Below are 7,120 nucleotides of genomic sequence, written 5' to 3' on the forward strand. Positions count from 1 at the left end.
TGGTTCATTGTCATGATTAACATGATTATTGCCTCCGTTTACGCTATTACTGAAGTTATCTTCAGAAATACGTTTGCTAGGAACGGGTTGTTGTGGTTCTATTGGATTTTTAACAGCAGCAACGATGGCTGGAATAGCGTTGGCTATCCCTTGAGCTATCATTGTTGGAATAGTGTTGGCTATCCCTTGAGCAACGATATTTTCTATATCCTGCCTAGTCATATATTGATCCCCCGGTTGTTGCTCAGAATCATTAACCTCATTAACTGGTTCATTATTAGCGTTTTCCATTTGACAACTAAGTTATAGATAAATAATTAGTATACAAGAAATAATCCAATATCACACTTAATTGCACATAATCATGTATACGAACAAAATTTGTAAATTTTCTAAAATTTCATGCTTCTATATACAACTGTTTTATTATTTATCTTACACATACTGATTTTACTATTATTTCATAAATCCCCTATCCTTTTTGTCAACGATATTCTAGTAACTGTGTTCCCTCTTATCATAGTTCCAGGAGATTTGTCCCCCAATCTCTTGGATCCTATTCCCAGTATCCATTAGTTCTTCACCAAAGCGAAGTTCAGTCTTATTCTTGTTACTCATTGGTGGATTTGGTAAAGGTTCCAGATGGAACTTGAGGAAAAAGCTTATAGGGATAGTTTTGTAACTGTATTTCATTAATTAACCATTCGTCTATTTGCGAGTGGATTGAAGGGTTTGGAATAGATGGTTCTAAGTTCATTGGTAGTGGTGTTTCAAGAGAGCAATTAAAAATATTTTCATTAACAGGCTTAATAGTATTATGGCTTGCCATTATAGAATCTAACTCTTCCTGAGATGGTAACTTTTCAATTTGCCTAGAACTTTCCCCAATTTCTATTTCCTTGGGCTTGGGTTTCTCGAGAGGTAAAGCATCGAACTCTATAGGTTCTTCTATATCTGGTATATACCTATTGAAATCTCTGGAAACTTCTACTCTTACTGGATAGAGATTTAAATTCTGAAGGGCCTCAGACATGTTACTCATGCTGTTTAGCAAAAATAGACATAGTCAGAATTCATAAAATTTATAGAAAATCTTTTAAATCTGTGTTCCTACTGGGTATTATTGAAATTTACATCATACGAGGTTTTATTTTATGATTTTCTTGATAAGACTTCTAGATTGTAGATAATAAAGGTACTAATACTTGAGTCAAATTATTTAAGAATTTGCATGACTTACTACATTGACTAGCATATAAAGATCTGCTCATACTGTACACAATTAGTCAGATAAATAAACAATTAATCACAAAATAGTAATTAATGGAAATTAAGTATTTTCTAAATACTTAATTGGCTTAAATCAGTGGCTTGGGAAGTGGCTCTGATACCACCTTATTTCTGTCACGGCCCCCGACCCGGTTTGACCCGTTTCAGGAGCCGTGGGACAGAAATCCCGCGGTATTTAATTTAGGCGACAACGGAAGTCTTTTTAAAACAGGATCTTTAGTATTAAACTGCTCATTATATAATTTAGGGATAAAACCCAGTAATTTACAATACTGTGATTTCCATGGAAATCTTTATTTTTAAAACATGTTCCTTTATTTATTTACATTGAGCCACTTTTCTAAGCTGGTAGTGCTTCCTGGCACTTTTCTTTGCTCACAACAGATTACCTAAAACATGTTTGAAAAAGGTTTTGTCAGCGGGGAAATACTGAGTGAGTTCATTCAGTTTTTAGGAAATGACTCATAGTTATAAATTACAGCATAAGAGCGATTACAATGGTTCATATCTTATTTTATTCTGGCTTTCTGTCACAATGGTGACAAGTCACAATGGTGACGATGGTCATACCACTATTAGGTTAATGAACTCTAATAGTGACGTTTCTCCCTAGTAGGTCAATGAACCTAACTGAGAGAAATAGTAATGTGCACAATACCCCACTAACCAATAAATCAAGATATCCACGACTTAGTCCCTGTATTTATAGCACTTTTGAAAATAATTTGGAGTATTGTAAAATAATTGATAAAAAGAAGAATGACTCACATTGCAGATTTAACGAGCAGTGTATAAGCCTACTGATTAGCCTTGATTATTTCTAATTTAGCAATAATGCACACAAAACAGGATTAGTGATTAATACATCAGTTACGATAATTCCCCGAGATCAATTTTGACAATGAATGTCCAAGTGCAATACTTCGGCTCATTTATCAAAATGACAAACGATAAAGTATAGTACTTCAACTCGTATATCGAATTATCGACAACGACAAAGTACAATGCTTCGGCTCATTATCGAATTATCGACAACGATAAAGCATAGCCCAATGTGGGCGGCACTTAGACATTCTTTGAATGTATTGTTTCCGGAAACTGAATCGTAATAGCGATTGAGTAATTACCCTGTTCTGTGGCAGCAATTCGATAATTGTGTGTGTGTTGGACTGTTTTGCTTATAACTCGACCTATGTAACTCCGCTTTTCGTCGTTTCAGTACCAAAATTCAAGTCCCAACCCCTGCTATTTATACTGAATTTTTGACACCGTCGCGTAGCGCGAGGGGTACCCCCTTAGCCGTCGCGCTACGCGAGTGACCACCCTATTTTCATAGGGTAGCCCTTCGTGCAGGTAGGCTTGCTGTGTCAACAGTTTCGTAAATTTCGAATTTTACACATAGTTATGAGGATAATCGTTACTAGGGTTTTGCCCCCCCTCAGTTTTAGGGGCCCTGATCTTGATTCTGAAAATTCTGAAAATTTTAGGGTTTGTGTAGAATCACTTGGGTGTCTCAATTAGGGTTTCCTTAGTAGCTAATTACTATCCTAATTAGGGATTTTAGTGACAGTTGTTACACCTAATATATTCAAAATTGCCGGAGAAAATCAACGATCACTAGATACAGCAAAAGTCTCAGGGAAAAAAATGTACAAAAATCTCAAGGAAAATGTACAAAAATCTCAGGGAAAAAAATGTAACATGGTAAAAACAAAAGCAAAAAATCCATAACAGAGAAAATTCTCAGATTCAACACAACAAAAGTCTACAAAAATCTCAGGGAAAAAAATGTAACATGGTAAAAATAAAACCAAAAAATCCATAACATAGAAAATTCTCAGATTCAACCAAACATCAACAAGTACATACTACCGAAAATGTCATTAACATACTAACAAGGATAATCCAACTAAGTGCCACCTATTTCTTAGTCTCTACAAACAATGGCAAAAATCTCAACAAACAATGCTAACTAGTGTGTGTGCGCTAGAAGAGTTGACCTTGAAGCTTGAGTTAGAGCTTTCACATCTTGATGTAGTCTTCATCTGACAACACATTGGGATATCACGGAAGTAGGCAGGTACCCATTGGTCCCTAATTGAGTACATATCATTCAACCACTCGTAATCTTGTAACCCATATTCCTCCATCAAAAGTTGCCAACGCGTCTCAAATGTAGATGGCTTCACGTGATCTTGTAAGACTCAGTGGTTTCATTGAATAGCAAGCAAGCACCGAATGTCACACATTGTTTATGATTATCAACCCCAGTAAAAGGAACAAAAATCATGCTGTACCGCGACGAAGAAAATAAGCAAAAGTTAATAATATGTTAAAGGGAAAAAAAGTGCCAGTTTGCAAAACCCCTTCCATTTCTTGGTTTGCCCCTTACGAATAGAAAACCCAGAACACACAGCATAGTCCTTGTACATACTGAAAACGTCCTTCTACGTTTCATATACACAACCAACAACAGGTTTTAAAATAATAGGAACATTAGAACACCACATTATAGTGCCATTGGGTGTGTGGCGAATACAAAATTCCTCGTCCGCATGAATACCTAAAAAAAGGTATTGTTTAATAAATTTTAACACGTATAGGTTAAAAAATTTACTTGTAACATGATACCTAACAAACTGTTGCATTTTACTGTATTCTCAATGCAAGTTTAACACGGTTTCCTAAAATGCAAACAAAACATGGTGTTACATTTTTTTGATCTCGCCAAAAAGTGTAGATGCTGGTGCGTTTTTTTATGTAATCCAAAAATGTAATCTCGAATGTTTTCCCCTTCCAAAAAATATAAAAAATTAATACAAGTGTAACCACATGTTTTTACCTTCTACAAAATATAAAAGCTTGTTTCATAAAAATAAAAAATAAAAATGGTTACACTTGTTTTTACCTTCTACAAGTTTACCACATTTTCAACCAAACTAACCAACACATCATCTGTTTTTTTTTCCTCCTCTACCAACAAAAAAAACAAAAAAATAATAATAATAACAAACTACAAACATTAAACATTAAAACTAGGGGTGTTACAATAACCCTATAGAAAAAAATTCATGGTTTCACATAAACAATGACATGTGGATAGCAGCTGTGTAAAAGTACAATTTTGAACACCATCCTCATCACCATTTATGCCATTTTGATTCAGAACTGAGGCTACACATAAAAAAATACCAAAAGAAAAAATCAAGAAGAATCCAATGAAAATCTAAACAAGAAAACCTTAATTTACACAACTACTCGTATGCATTTAAAGCTGTACATTTAATAAAACTGAAAAAAAAGTATCACTCACCTGGAAACTCTAAAGAAATAGGTTCAGGATCTTCAAGAACTCTAACAAACTACAAAAATTAAAACTAGGGGTGCTACAATAACCCTATAGAAAAAAATTCATGGTTTCACATAAACAATGACATGTGGATAGCAGCTGTGTAAACGTACAATTTTGAACACCATCCTCATCACCATTTATGCCATTTTGATTCAGAACTAAGGCTACACATAAAAAAATACCAAAAGAAAAAAAAATCAAGAAGAATCCAATGAAAATCTAAACAAGAAAACCTTAATTTACACAACTACTCGTATGCATTTAAAGATGTACATTTAATAAAACTGAAAAAAAAAGTATCACTCACCTGGAAACTCTAAAGAAATAGGTTCAGGATCTTCAAGAACTCTACTCTCACCCAATGCATCTTCATCTTCATTAAATGCAAAATTAGGTAAAAGATTATGTGGGACAACATTTAATGGTGAGCCCGGATGATCATTGAGTGTCCTCGTACCACCGGCAACAGTCCGAGGTTGTTGGCTGTTCAAATCAGCCATGTTAAATGCAAAAACTCTTCAATGGTGAGTATGTTTTCTTTCTTTCACTCCACTTCTCTGATTGGGATAAATGAGATGTGAGATAAGAGATATGAATATCTAGATACAACAAAAGAGAAGATATGAGATAGATGTGAGAGATAAACAAGTACAATGATATTAAATGAAAAGGATGACAAAAGAAGAAAAGTAGAAAAGTCTGCGTGTGCAGACTTACACATCTTCAACACTCAAAAGGTTAAAAGTAAATGACAATAATGCCCTTATCTCCTCTCAATCTAATATCAAACGTGGATCAATCCTAGCCACATGTGAGAGTTTTCTGGGTTTTCTCAACTGGAATGGGTTTTCTCATTATAATTAGCCTAAATATATATATATACATATATATATATATATATAGGAGTTAACCTCCAATTTTGTCTCTAAGGGTATTCTAGTCAATTAGCCAAGAATTAATAGGAAAAGCAAACCAAGTTAGCCATTTGGATGAAAACCGTCAACAAATGCAAACCTCGGTGCTGGTTTTGTTATAAATTAGATTTTTGGACTTGACTAGTTAAAATAGACAAATCTCAGAGATAAAATAGAAATTCACTCTTTATTCTCAGCTGTTTTATTTTACATTTTTATGTGGTTGATGATGGTCGTAGCTTATCGGTTTGCATGTGGTTTGATGCTTTGATGTTTCGCTTGTTGTTTTTGGGTGGCGTATATACGTTTGGTGTTGTGGATTTGTTTTTTTAAACAAACAATCGTTACTGAACTGTGATGTAATTTGTTGAGGCTGTGAAGATTCTTTTATCTAGGTATTGTAGCCAAAGTGGCTTCAACATAGCCGACGCTTGTAGGTGATAGTCTAAGCCTCAGAATCTATGTTATACAATGATAATTACTAACACTTTGGTGTATTGCGGATTATACCTCTACCTTTGTTGGTTTTGCTTACTTTAGGCGACTTGATCTTTTTGTTGTTCGTTTTGTATCATTTGAGTTTGTGGGGGGTTATGGTATGTTCATGATTGTGACTTTAACTTTGTTGCTTTACCAGACACTTACACTTATTGAACCTAAGCAACTTATTGGCTATGACGAGTATCATTTCATTTTTGATTCTTGCTTTACATTTACTGTACTTGGCACGATTTAGATCATTTGATGTGCATGTTTTATTGCAGGATATCTTCTTCACGCATGGGCCCTATTGTTTTACAACAACTTGAGAGGCTTTAGAAGATGTTATCGATTCGGATCGACGGTTGTCCGAGAAGCTTAATGACTTAACCGCGAGGGTTGCTAGCATACGCGAGAAAAAACTGGAGCTACAAGTTTCCATTGAGGTGCTTTATGTGCACTACGAAGGCTAAAAAGATGTTAAAGTCTAGCTTTAACATTACTTCGTAGCGCGTAAGTAAAGTTGAGTGTAATTATGTATGTCATATACAATTAATGCTTTTGTTATTTAACTTAATATTTTAGTTTGTACATTTGCAATCGTATTAACATAATTAGAGTGAATTTCAAGGATTGTCCTCTATCTTTATACCCATTTTCAGGCGCTGTCCTTTATGTTCAAAATTGACTAGTTTTGTCCTTTATGTTTTCAAATCATACACGTTTTGTCCTTTAGGCTTAACCCAGTTAGTTTTTTCAGTTATATTTGGTCATTAACTCAACAACTTTTATCAATGAAAGAGACAAATGGTGCTGGTCAAGGGATGCGTTTGGGACGTTCTCGACACATTGGTTGGGAAGAGAGATGGCGAGAAACTCGTATTCACAGGAGGAATATAAGCATGTATGGTTGAACTGGGCACCAATAAAGATTAATTTCTTTGTCTGACGAGTGGCGATTGACAGAAGAGGTGTGAATCATAACTCTTTGGATAACATTCATTGTGAATCTGAGAAGGAATTGGGAGATCACCTGTTTAGCAGAAATAGAAGAAACAAAGAGCATAAGCGATGATGCAATCAG

Source organism: Helianthus annuus, chromosome 2 (assembly GCF_002127325.2).
Source record: "Helianthus annuus cultivar XRQ/B chromosome 2, HanXRQr2.0-SUNRISE, whole genome shotgun sequence".
NCBI classification, from domain to species: Eukaryota; Viridiplantae; Streptophyta; class Magnoliopsida; order Asterales; family Asteraceae; genus Helianthus; species Helianthus annuus.